The sequence below is a fragment of the Parasteatoda tepidariorum genome, chromosome 1 (assembly GCF_043381705.1).
Source record: "Parasteatoda tepidariorum isolate YZ-2023 chromosome 1, CAS_Ptep_4.0, whole genome shotgun sequence".
In the NCBI taxonomy this organism is placed as follows: domain Eukaryota; kingdom Metazoa; phylum Arthropoda; class Arachnida; order Araneae; family Theridiidae; genus Parasteatoda; species Parasteatoda tepidariorum.
Genome location: NC_092204.1, coordinates 9934755 through 9949761, shown reverse-complemented (window position 1 = coordinate 9949761; position 15007 = coordinate 9934755). Strand labels below are relative to the sequence as shown.

Here is a 15007-nt window from a genome sequence, read left to right as displayed (position 1 = left end):
TATATATACATATATTTATATATTATGAAAAGTAGTGGTCCCTGAAGCAAGTAATCTGATACACATTAGAGACGGATTTTTTCAGATTAATATAGTGCTAAATAAGTAAATAACTTTAAACTAATATATAAAAAAAAGTTCAACTTTTTTTTTATAAATAAATTTTAGTCTTAGCAGAAACCTCGAATTGTTAAGTTGTTAAGTTTAACTTATTTTTGCGTACTGAAAAAATTGGGAAAAACTAAAGCTTAAATATATTTTAAGTTTTTGTTTCTGTAACATACTGATTACATAGGGAATTTTATAGATTTGGAATAGCAGTTAGAAAAAAAAGGCTGAAATTTTTTTCCTCCAAAACTCTATGGAAGATTCGATCACGTGATCAATGTGGCATACTTTTCATATGATATTTAGTTTTGATTTGCTTGCTTATTTATTTCCTAAAAATCCACATTTTTTGAAATTATTTTTTTCTGACTAAAATATATATTAAAAATAAATTTCTAACATGGTTGTTGGTCATCGAACAGATTCGTACATAGTAGAGGACGTGGCTTTATTATTAATTATAAATTATTTTTTAAGTCAACGACAAATAACTAAAATGAATAACATTACGAATTAAATTTTTAATGTGATATTTTAATTTTTTATTTTATTTACTTCTACAGTCCAGGGCCAAATTATTAGACGAACTGTAAGATTCTATGCTAAATCTTAATTATCAGGTGATACTATACAGCTCTATTGTTTTTACGCGACTGAAACCGGTTTGCACTAGTTAAAGTTCGTGCAACATTTGGTAAACATTTTAATGCAATACGTTAAATATAAATACAAATAATAAATGTATAAAAAATCTCCGGAATAAAAACTCATTACATGTATGTATAAATATAAAAGTATTGCCTATAAACTCGCGCAAAACATGTCATTATTAAAACCCTACATTGGGTCTAATAATTTTGTCTAATTATTATAAAATACTCTTATAATAAATATTCTATGTATATATTATATATTGTCTAATTTATCCAATCGTCGAATTTATATTGTATATCGTCTAATTGAACCGAGTGATACACGAACGTAAACAAGTGCAAACCGGTTTCAGTCGCGTAAAAACAATAAAGCTGTATAGTATCACCTGATAATTAAGATTTTATATAAAATTTTATAATGTGTCTAATAATTTGGCCAGAAACTGTAAGTAATAATATACCTATTAAATAACCAATTTCATGAATTGCGTTACAATGTTAACCAATTGATGCGCGAACGTAAACAAGTGCAAACCGGTTTCAGACGTGTAAAAACAATAAAACTGTATAGCATTACATTATAATTAAGATTTTACATATAATTTTTACTACGTCTAATTATTTAGCCATGGACGGTAATTTGACGCTAACATAAATCTATAATCATACATAAATCAGACACTTAAGAGAATCAATAAGCAATATATTTCATTTAATCATTTAAATCAACCAATCACTTCCACGGAGAATTTATTCTTCATTATTAATTTTAACTTATTAATTTTAAAAGGAATAGTTTCGAAGTCGTCTACTGATCTACTGAATATTTCAGCTATGGATTCACTATAGGGGAGAGTAGGGTCAATTGTAACATTTTTTACTTAACTATTTTTAACTAACAAAAAATCCAATATATTATTAGTATTTATTGACAGACGTGTAAAGTAGACTATCCTCTACTAGAAGAAAAATAAATACCTGATTTTAAATATTATTATATTAGTTATTAACAATTTTTGACAGTCGTGCACTTGTTACAATTGTCCCCACTTACGGGGTCAATTGTAACAGTTCATAAATTCAACTAAAACATAGTTAATTATACATATTATCATAGTTGTGATATATTTTTTTATTGATCAAAATAGTAGTGATATTTTAGGAGTAAAAATAATAATGAGCAGAGACCTAAAGGGTTAAACTTTTAACTTTAAGGGGTTAAAAATTTTAATTTATGCTGTGAAAGGTGACAAATAAAATAATGCACATGCAACATAATATAAATGATATAGGAAACTATTGGTGGTTCTTAAAGAGTTAAGTAATGGTTTGTAAACATAAGATTATTTATTTTCAGCTGTTACAATCGTCCCTTTACTTATTGTTACAATTGTCCCCAAGACGCCATTTCAGCTTCATTTGTTAAAAACAATGCTAGTTAATTAGCAAAACTAATCTTTTTTTTTTTGAAATGTTAATTAAGGTGTCCACTTACATATTCGGTTACTAATTTTTATTTGTTTAAACAAAATTACTTTGTTACAATATAATATTCTAATACCAAAAAAAGTACTTGCGTGGCGTGAAAATATCTTTTGTGATGTAACTCTTTCAAAAGTACATAAAAATGGTTGCCAACAGGGGTTTACATGTAGATTTATTAAATACACCTTGTGCGCCTCCTAGGAACCAAATCTAGAACCCGACACTCGAAATTTTTGCTCTGTTACAATCGTACCCTGTTACAATTGACCCCACTCTCACCTACTATTAAAATCGATTACACAAAGAAATTAGCTAATGCTGCTCATGGTTATAGATTATTGATTGACGACAACTTATGATTGATTGAGACCAATTCAAGGTAATATGTTATTGCTTGATTGATTTAATGTAGTTACTTTTTCAAACACTCGTAAACTAAACGCAACATTTCCATTTAATAGTTATAAAATCGTATGCATAATTATTATTGAAACAGGTACATTGTCTGAATTTTTGATTGCAACAGAATTGCAGCACTTAACACTTATACTTTGTTACCCATTAACCTAACCATTAGCTAATTAATTATGCTTGAAGTTTTAAAATCCAAATTATAACATTTCTATGCATGTGATACCGGCAATGTGGATAAGAAGGAATTGTGAACAATACTAATCGCTATTGTATACAATGCCAGTTGTTTTCAGGCAAAGTATAACGTTAAGGAATAAATGTACTGTGGTCAATACCTATAGGCATACAGTTGTTCTTTAAAGAAATGTGAAAATCTCAGATAAAGAAACAACATATTTTGTTTCGCTTTCTTGTTACAAACAATATTACTGAAATGATAGTGGATAGTTTAAAGAGCACTGATAGTTTAAAAGATACACTGATAGTTTAAAGAACATTAAATATTTATATATTCTAGTACAAACCGTTTGTGCAATTAAACTTTCCCATGAGCGAGAAAAAAAAATTTAGACTACCATTGCATTCTTGTGTAAAGATTTCATTATGTGTTTCCATTAATAAAATAATTCATTTTACTTAAGAATTCATGAGAATATAGTTTCTGACTAGCTATCAGAAACCAGTGTGGAACCGCAAATATTATATCAGCTCCCGTTAACGCTAATATTGTGGCTAATCTTGCCTGTTATAAATTAGCATTGTTCCATATTAGGCATATTCATAAATGTTTTTTAACATAACATACTTATTTCTTAAATTTCTATTGATTAATAAAAAATCACTCATATAAATTAACAAAACTAATAGATTTTGATTATAAATTTAGATTTTTTTTTCCATTTTTGATGTTTCAATTGAAATAATTATTTTTTTACTCATAGATCTTAATTTCATTATTTAATACATATGTTTAACTTTACATTTGAGAGAGAGAGAACGCCAAGCACAAATTTATAATGAATAGTATCCGGAAACACTCAAAACGTTTTTAAAATAGAAATAAAAATATTGAAAATGACAAATATCTGATTGTGACTAATAAAACTATCTATTTAGAGTTTTTGAGTAAACACAAATAGTACTTTATATATTATTCCAACCAATATTTTCGAAAAATTATATGTCCAAAAAGAAGAAAAACATGTAAATGAAAACAAACAAAAGGTAATTTGGAACTTACCAAACTTGCACTTAAAATTTAAAAATTGGAAATATAGCTAAATGTGTGGAATTTTATATTTTAAATACAGATGTACCTTATGCCATAGTGGGCTTAAAATAATGCTTTGAATTACAATCAGTGATTAATTGTGCTAAACGGGTTGTAATGCAAAATCTGAGAACACTGATCACATTTTCTGAATATAAAAGCAACTTATGCTTACACATTTTTCCTGAAATCCTGGTTAATGTTTGCAATAAAAATACTAATAAAGAAACTAGAAGGAAAAGAAAAATTAAAAGAAAGAAAAGAATGTCAAATTAAAGAAAAACAAAGTAATGAAAATGTTAAAGGAAATAAAATTGTGGGCATAAAAAAAGAATGACAAGAATGTTAACGAAGTGAATATAAAATAAAAAAAAACATAACCAAAAAAATAAATAAGATTTAAATAGCAAAACTGAAAATGGTCTTGTATTTTCTAATATTCTTTAGACTGATAATGGTAACCGGCGCCAACATTGGCACTATCACGTTGACAGAATTGTGTTAATCCAAGATAAAAAAGAAGAAAAAAAATTCTAAACTTCAGGAAATTTTTGCCATTTTTTTTCAAATATTTCGCTATTTACATGTCAAATGTAAAAAATAAACAACAAAAAAGTAAACAATACTGAAGTCAAATTTCAGATTGCAATTTTTCTTTTCACAAAAAGTGTCAACTTATCTTTTCATATCTCATATCATTTGCATTTCACATATTTATCTTTCAATTTTTATGAATATTTACATTTTCAAAATGATTATACAATTTTCTTATCTTGAGTGAAGAGTTTTTTTTAATTGGGTGATTAGAAGGAATAATACTTCTTGGTAAATAACTTTCCTGTGATATTCAAACAGAGGACTTTGAACTGAAAAAAACTGTTAAGTCAGAAAAACTATTTAAAAAATGTTTTTAATTTAAAAGTAAGCATACTACCCTACATTTCTTTATCAGTGAATTATGTGACATAGCGTAAAATTTTAATCTTGTTTATATAAGAGTGTTTTTTGTAATTCATATTATTTGTATATATTGATTGTAATGTGAGAAGACGAATTTTATTTTTTTCATATTGATTGTGCTTTTATCATAGGTAAGATTTCGCAAATAGATAATAACTTTTAAAATTTTTGAATTGTAATTAAAAATTTTCAAGGAATGGGGATGTAACATAAAAAGCTTCAATTAAACTTTTTATGTTATTTCTTTTCTGTAAATCCTCTTCTTAATTTATTATACAAAACGAAACGCTCTTTCTCGCACTTTAAAATTCACATCCTGTCTTTTAATTTATTTTTAGTTCAAGTATGCATTGATTATCATTCAAGCTATTATCCCTCTAACTAATTCGTGGGTAAGACTTTTTCCCTGGACCCATTTAACAGACCAATAACAATTGCTAAGTTTTTCCTTATTCCCTAAAATTAAACTTTTCTCGGATTTACTTTGTAAGATGTTCCACATATATATATATATATATATATATAACGTCGTTGCCGAGTGGAAGGATTAAAACAGGTCTTAGGTCGGGAAGGAGGGTACAAAATTTATTTATTAATTATTAGACAAGAGCAGTCATGAGAATGAGTGAAAGTGNTTAATGAACATTACGTAGTAGCATACTTGGTCTACGTCGCCAAATTTATACTTTAAAAGTTGTCTGTTTCCCAGAGTTTTTTTTATTTATTTATAATATTTCTTTTAAAACGTTTTTCTAAAAAAATTTTTTTTGTTTGAAATAAACTGTAATTTTATAGAAAAAGTATTTATATTTTTAAAGACAAAATTAATGGGAATGTGGTATTAATTTCTTCAGGAGAAACGTAAATTATCGTCTAACTATTATTAAAGCCAATGATACTTAATTAATTTTATATGCATGTTGAAATAAAAGAAATAAGCTATGAACTAGAAAGCAAAAGTAATGGAGTAAAGATATTTATTTATCTAGAAAAACTGCAAGAAATTGTCATACTATCATTGACGACAATGATGCTTAATTAATGTTGGTAATATGTTGATTGATATAAAAAAACTTATTTCTTTAAGAAATGAGTTTTTTTATATCAATCAACATATTACCAACATTACAAAAATACTGGAGAAAAGATAAATATGTATTTTTTGGGGAGCCATAAAACTATTGATATTTTATTATTGACACTAATGCTTTATTAACATTGATAATATGTGTTTATTGAATACTTCTGCATAACTGAATAATTCTGATAATTGTCTATAAAAATAAATAGGGATCAAATAAACGTAAGTTAATCCTTCGCTAACTACATATAATTCATTTCCTCATAAAGATAAATATTTGTGATATTTTTATAATCATTTCCTGTAAGCAATTCCAAATACATTTTTATTATTGATCGGAAGTTTTTATTTGTACTGAGCTACTTATGACATTCATTAATGGATTTTGCGGACTCCAAGTAATTAAAACCGATACAAAATAATAATATGTTTTTTTTCTGAAAGCATAAAATTATTTTCCTCTTTTGTAATTAAATTTTGTGATGATGACACAAGATTCTAAATATGGATTTAAGCCAAGCATTTGTGAGAACTATCTTAAAACGATTTCTCTGCATGCGTAAACTTAGTTTTGCATTAAAGTTGTAGCTCGTTTTATTTCATTGCTGTATGTTTCAATTGCATAAGGTCAGCGGTTCCGAATTTTTTTTCTGCTATTCAACTCTTGGCGATCAACTAACTCTCTTTTGGCGGAACTCCCGAGATTTAATGAATAAATTTCATCAGCAATTGTGGAACATATAAAACAACGAAAAACTATTTATCATTTTTAAAATATTCAAATATTAATTATGATGAATACATTTAGTAAATTGATGAAGAATAAAAAATTTTCAGCATATCGTTTTCAAAATTCTGTTCTTTTGTCAAACAGTTAAAGACACAGGTCTGGAGCTCCATCTTGTCTGGCTCTTAAGTTGATTGTTTTCGTCAATTTCTTAATTGTATAAAATCGGAAAATGAATGAGCTGAAATATGGTTTCCTTTGAAATAAGAACAGAAAAGGGGAGAAATAAACACCGAGAACTGTTATCAGAGAAACTCACTTGAAGTTGGTTTATTTACCTTCGATACGAATACTAATGCAATAAATGCATATCCTTTTCATTATTTTTTATTATTTGTTATTCGAAAAAACATGGTTTTCAATTTGGCATTTCTTTCTTTGCGAACAATTCAATTAAATAATTCAAAATAATGGAAATATTTTATAAATAAATGCGTAATTAATTAGATCCAGATTTAATTAAAGCTTTCGAAAGTCGTAAATGGTAAAAAATAAAGTCATAACTTTTGGAACCCATGTGACACTTTCACGGAACTAGAGGGTTCCGTGGAACCATTTGGGAACCACTGGCATAGATTCCAGTAACAAAATCTGGGATAAAAATTGGGTTTGTTCAATTAAAACTAGCTTTTGAATTGCTAACTCGATTTTGTTTCTAGTTTTTTTTTAATAAGTCGCGTAGATAAGTAACAGAATCTGAGTCAGAATTGACTTATTCAATTAATATAGAGTACATAAATTCATAACGGGAACATAACAGCTTTCGAAATAAGTTTTATTGTCTTCTTAATAAGAAGACTGCGTTTTAACAGTTGTAGTCAATCCATGAAAGAGCTTGAAGCAAAAATATTGTCAAAACTAAGTAAAGACATAAGCAGATTATTATAAATGTATGAAATGAACCTCTAATGCAACTTATTATTTTCATATAACTTATTAACAATTTATACACCTTATTTATTTTGATAACAGACTATTAAAACATAAACAGATTATTGTAAATGTATGTAATGAGCCTTTAATGCAGCTTATTATTTTCATATAACCTTTTAATAATTTATGCAACTTATTTACTTTTATAAGAGATTATTTTAACATAAATATATTATTGTAAATGTATGTAATGAACCTTTAATAAAACTTATGATTTTCATATAACTTATTAAGAATTTATGGAACTTATTTATTTTTATAGAACTCTATTTCTAATTGACACATTTTTCTGTATTTTTTTATAATTTTCTAAATATTAACTCACTTTATACTATTGAGAATGCAATTTTTCTCGGAATACAATGAGAAAGATTTGGATCAAAATCAAAATAAGCAAAAATTTTTAGAACTGACTTTTCTTTTCAAATCCTAAACTTTCATTAAAACTTTTGATCAAATATTAATAATTTAAAAAAAAACTTCAGCTCATTTAAAAAATGAGATAGTTTTTTATAACACATTAAGTAAATAGCTCCCTGTTTTTAAGCAACTAAATATATTTTAACTTCTTTTAAATTTTTAAAAGAATAAAAAAATTTAAAGGAAGAACGCCATTTTAAAAAAATTAAATACCTTTCATCAGAGATCTCACATTTAGGAAGCCTCATGTCTAAACTTAAATGTGCTCTGTAAATACCTCAAGAATAGATTGATCTTGCTTTGATATTGATCAACGCTGAAAAGACCAGATAGTTTACGATCTAACATTACGAACTAATGACACGTTCAGATCTCCGAATTCATCGGTAATTTAGAATCTTGAAGAACTGATGTAATAAATTTGAAGAAAGCTGAAGAAAAAGTAAAACACTGGATTCCTATTGAGTGAGTCTGATCAGTTGAGAGGCTTAGGCATAAGAAGATCACTGTATCTCCAAAAAGAAATTGTGAAGAGATATAAAAGAAAATAATAACATAGAGAAGATGGCCAGAGTTAAACAACTTCAACAAAAGTTTAGCAAAAGTTAACAAAGGTTAAACAAAAGTTAAACGAAAGTTAACAAAAGTTAGCAAAAGTTAACATAAAGCTAACAAAAGTTAACATAAAGTTAACAAAGGTTAACAAAAGTTAACAAAGGTTAACAAAAGTTAACAAAGATTAACAAAAGTTAACAAAGGTTAAGCAAAAGTTAACAAAAGTTAAACAAAGGTTGAAAAATATAAGCAAAGGTTAACAATTTAAACTAAAAGAAATTATCCACCATAAGAGGAAATTATTCTACAAGATTTTGACTCTTAGTAACAATTAGAAAAAAAATAAACGAAGGCATATACTTTGTTATATCAGATATTAATTAAGAAAAAAATGCAAATTGTTAACCAACTGTTGTATTTCGCACTCAGACTTGTTTGTATAGAAATTTCGGTCATCAATAAGCAATTTCTCCGTTGAATAACAAAGAGAAAAACTGATGTTTCGGCAGGAAAAACAACAGATAAAAGCGCATCTCAAGGCGTCGTAAGTATGCGGTTGAGTAAGTCAATAAACTCGGTTCAGTGTCTATCAAAATATTTTCTATCTAGATTAAAAAATATCGATATTTTCTGTATCAAAATTTGTTTCTCGTGTATGAGAAACTGAGTTATAAGTTTTGAAGGTTCAAAGCGAACAGCTCATATCAACAAATAAAGTGTTCTGTATTATGCTTTGATTAATCATAATTAAGTTTATTAATACTAATTTCATTAATTGTTATTTTTATTCATTCAAAAATGAGTATTAGCCGCGCTGTTACGCTTTTAAAGCGTGCTCAAAGAGCAGAAAAAAGCATTGATGACAGTTATGAAAGTAACATTGAGCGAATGAGTAGGAGACGCGCTGACATACTTGATTGATTTAACTATTAATGACGTCATGTATTTTTTTTTTAAATATTTCAGTACCTTATTATTGAGTGAAAATTTTCATCTTTAAAGAGAAATAAGTTTTTTAACGTTTTAAAAATTTTTTTAAATTCTGACACTACAGTACATTTTAAATGACATTATATTTTTATTTTTTGTTTTATAACTGTCATTGAACAAACGACCCAATTTGTTGGACTTACGACTACTGTTCTAATGTTCTTTTTTTATGGAACTAACCAGCATTTGCGTTACATGGAGAGGAAAACCACGAAAACCTCCCACGGTTAGCCTAACGGCATGGGGACTCCAACCCGTTATCCGTCTACCACTTAGGATATTTTACGTCAGCACTGTGGTCGGTGCAAGCCGGATGCGGATTCGTATCGACTAGCCATCGCTGGGATTTGAACCCGGTTCACCTCATTGGAAGGCGAACGCTCTATTCCCCTGAGCTATCATGGATCAAATAAGATTATAGTAGCAAGAGAAGCGAGCAAGGCAAATCTTATAAGATTGCACTGCAATCTTTGAGGGTTGAGAATAGTGATAGTGATAGAACCGATAAGTATAAAAATATTACTTAATATTATTTTTGCTCCTAACTGTTAAGTTTAGTTTTAAAAACGAATAAAAGAATAAAGCAAAGATATAATTTTGAAATATCTATGGACAAAGATCTATGGACTATAGTCTTGTTGATCATTCCATGGTATGCCCCTTTGACGATGATGTCTCTTGGTGTCCCTTTTATCTATATTTTTTTTCTGGCGCTCTAATTACAAGAAAAAACATATTTTGGCCTTTTTTAATTATAAAAAAAAGAAAACTAATAATCGAAAAAAGTTCTGTAAGAATATCGGAATTGTATTTGCACTAAAATTATAAAAAAAGTAGTTTGAAAAAGATTTTTTAATTCATATTCAAATGCACAATAATTGATTTTGTAAATTACAGAAATCTCAATGATGAATAACTGCTTCTCTTAGAACAGAAGAAATTGCAAATCTGAAAAAAAATTATTCTTTGGAAGATTTTACCTTTAACGTAGAAAAAGACACTGGTGTCTCATGCTGTATTTCATAACCATAAACAATTAGAATGCTAAATTTCATTTCATTTTTCACCTATTTTGACCAAAATAATACAAAAAAAATGATAAAAAAATATTAAAAGGCGTCGATTGGTTAACAGACTCAGCCAATTACAAAAAACTTGCATTTCGCAGCTCTGTAACCATGTGAGATACAGAGACTAAATTTGAGGTTAAATGATCAAAGAGTAAAGATTTATGCCATTGGCATCTTCTCAACTATAATTCATGCCTTAAAATTATAAACGGATATTTCCTAAGACTTTAATTTATGCTCGTTGAAACTAAAAATTATTGATTACATTGAAACTAAAAATTATTAATTATATTGAAACTAAAAATTATTAATAAATTACTGATTCACTAAAAATTACTAATTACATTGAAACTAAAAATTATTAATTAACTAAAAATTATTAATTATATTGAAACTAAAAATTATTAATAAATTACTGATTCACTAAAAATTACTAATTACATTGAAACTAAAAATTATTAATTAACTAAAAATTATTAATTATATTGAAACTAAAAATTATTAATAAATTACTGATTCACTAAAAATTATTAATTATATTGAAACTGAAAATTATTAATACATTACTGATTCACTAAAAATTATTAATTATATTGAAACTACAAATTATTAATAAATTATTCATTAACCAAAAATTATTATTATTATTATGAAACTAAAAATTATTAATTATATTTAAAACTTTAATTTAAGTACATTAAATATTATATTTAGACAAAGATATATTAGTTTTAAGCAAAACTTTAATTTGTATCAATTGAATAGTAGATTTAACAAGTTCATTTTAATATAAGGACTTTTACTTTAAGGTAGTAATTTAATTAACTAAAGATTTTTTCTACAATTTCAAAAGCTTAATTTATGTAAATTAAATATTTCATTTAATTATGATATTAATTTTATATAAATTTTTATTTTTGCATACTTAATACTACATTTTTACATAAAACTTTCATTTATATGAATTGAGTTTTATATTTAAGTAAGGAGATATTATTTTTGTATAAAAACATAATTTAAGTTAGATAACTATTAAGCAGGGTGTTACATGGAGACCGCTCGTAATACGTATTCTTAGAAAGCTTTCAATATCAACTTTCAATTTTCAACTTATTCCTCTACTGTAATTGGTAAGATTTCATTTGTGCTTCTCTTTTTTCAGCTTAAATATTAATTTGGCAAATCTCAAATTGAGTAATTTTTTGTTTTCAATTTTTCATACAAATTACATATTAATGGCTATTTTACGGAATATCCTGTATCAAATTAAAAGATAATTGTTTTATACAAAAAAAAAATTTAAAATTTAACCAAAATGTAATAATAGCTTGATATATAGATGAAGTCAAACACTTTTAATTTTAAAACTCACATAAATTCTTATATATATATTTATGTTTGTTAGGCTCCTTTTAAAAAAAATCATTAAAAAACTGCATTCCCCGCACAGATTTTAACGTACAGTACTGAAAAAAAAAACGAATCACCCTGAATAACTTTTGATCTATTGATAGGATTTTTACATACTTGGACTCAATTTTAATGGTTTGAAGAGATGACCATAAATGTGCTGATTATCAATCAATATGCACAAATACAAATATACAAAACTAGAACGAAATTGGTCAAATAGTCTCTAAGGAATCAAAATCTAAAAAAGTTGTATAATTAAAACGTGAAATCTTAGGAACTACTTGACCAGCACCTTACAAAGTTTGTATTTTGCCTTAAAAAATTTCATTTCTTAAAATTATGCAAAAGTTTATGGACATTACAAATCAATTTTTTTCGATTATTTTTAAAGAATATAATAGAAAAAAAAAATATTTATTAAAAACGACTTTTCGCGTAAAATTATCTTTAAACAAACAAATTTTATAATCACGAGTAAAAACTTTTAATTTATTTTTAAAAAAATTCTCGAGATGTGGCGAAATAAGTAAAAAGTAAAATTACCATTTAGGGGTTCAAACTTCAAACCAAATTATTGGAACATATTTCATCGATTCAGGCTACTTCTTATATTTTGGGGGGTCAGAAATCGAAATCCAGCGAAATAATGATTCGTTTATTCAGATAGTGCCTTACTGTGTGTACTATTATTGCATTTAAGTACTTCGTAACTTAAAATATCGTCTGCACTAATTAATTAGCATATTTGAGGACGCCTCCCAAATCATTAAATTTGAGTCTTAGTACGTGAAAATCTGATCATTAGATCAAAAGTTATTCAATGGGATTTGGGCTTATATAAATGGGATATATATTGGGCTTATATAGTGGACCACTGTATATTAAAAAAAAGGAAGCAATATTAATTTAATTGAAAAAGAAATTGCTTAAGAAATAAGGAAATATTATCTGGTGATATTCAACTTAATCTTAAAATGTTTTTTATACATATCATTCGAGAAACTTGAGGTAAGTTTCCTTTTTTTTTAATTAAAAAAAATATGGGTTTAAGAACTGAGAAAAAGATAGAGAAATATTAAACTGGGATTTAATCTTTTATTAAGTCATTATCAGAGAACTGAATTTTTGATAATTTACTAATCTCTACGTAAAAAGCATCCGGGAAGTAGGTCAAATAATTAATAGGAGAGAATACTGCCTTACAATACAAGGTTACAATACTGATGAACCAATAAAATTGTTCATCAATATTGTAACCTTGCATTCATTTTTATATAAATGATTCGATTGTAAAAATTTTCCCATTTTAATACATTAAATTCGAAATGATACACATACATTTCTTACTATTTCTAGAAATAAGTATTAAAAAAAAATTCCTAAAATATTATTCCTTTTAAATGCTATCAAAATATATATATCATAACAAAATGAAATTTTAATAAAATAATTTTTGACCTACAGTTGCTACATACAAATGGTATACATGCATTTCTTACTATTTCAAGAAATAAGTATAAAAAAAATTCCTAAAATATTATTCTTTTTAAATGCTATCAAAATATATATATCATAACATAATGAAATTTTAATAAAATAATTTTTGACCTACAGTTGCTGGTCAAATTATCAGACGCACTATAAGAGATTCTATGTCAAATCTTAATTATCAGGTGATACTATACAGCTGTATTGTTTTCACGCGACTGAAACCGGTTTGCATTGCTTACGTTCGTGTATCAATTGGTTAACATTGCAATGCAATACGTTAAAAATAAATACAAATAGGAAGTATATAAAAAATATCCCGAATACAAACCCCATTACATGCGTGTTTAAATATAAAAGTATTGCCTATAGACTCGTGCAAAACATGAAATAATTAAAACAATACAGTGCGTCTAATAATTTGATCTAATTATTATAATATACTAATATAATGCTTGATATAAAAAATATTCTATATTTTTATATCAAGCATCACATAGCAATATTCTATATTCTATATTTTATTAAAATATTCTATATAAATTAGACGATATATTATATCTAATATATCGTCTAATTTATTCTATCGTCAAATTTATATTATATATAGTCTAATTTGAACCATTGATACACGAACGTAAACTAGTGCAAACCGGTTTCAGTCAAATAAAAACAATAAAACTGTATAGTAATGGGTTTTTAGCTGTGTAGTAACACACGTGTAATGGGTTTTTATTCAGATTTTTTTATATTTCTAATATTTGTATTTATTTTTAACGTATTGCATTACAATACAGTACAAGCAATACAGCCGTATAGTATCACTTGATAATTAAGATTTTACATAGAATCTTATAGTGCGTGTAATAGTTTTTGCCAGGTACTAAAATAGCTAAGAAGAAGGTAGTATGTGCGTTCCTAAGAAAATGAATAAGAGAGTTCATGTAATTAAATTAAAAACTTCCTCTTACTTTTTCTGAAGATTTCATTCTCCTGGAGTTGGTTTCCACACTTCTTTAAATAAGCACTAAATCACTTTTCATCACGTTGGCAGGAATTTAAAGGACATTATATTTTAATCAAAAATACATTTATCAAAAGACCCTCTCACTCATTGCAAATGAGTTTAGATCTCTCAGGGACGGAGTGGCTTTTAGGAATCCATTTCCTATCACTAGGAAATGTAACCGTTGTAACTTTCACAGTTTAGATGGTGCACTTTCGAATTAGATTTATTCATGTAAATAAGGTAGATTTGAAAAAGTTCATGATCGATAATTAGTTTTAACTGTTTCAAACCACCGCCCCTTTTTCGAGAGTGTGGCTTTCTAAGGGCAGGACCGGTGGAATAGCGCCAATTCTTCATCCAGATGGCGCGGA

The 15007-nt window shown here is 26.5% G+C and overlaps 1 protein-coding gene across 1 annotated transcript in view; it reads right to left on the bottom strand.

Moving 5' to 3' along the window:
* The window catches only part of LOC110282901 (very long chain fatty acid elongase 7), a 45629-nt gene extending 30622 nt beyond the window's left edge, over positions 1-15007 (bottom strand). Inside the window, exon 1 of the mRNA XM_043047530.2 lies at positions 14599-15007. The gene's annotated coding sequence lies outside the window, so the exon portion shown is untranslated. The remainder of the gene's footprint in view (positions 1-14598) is intronic.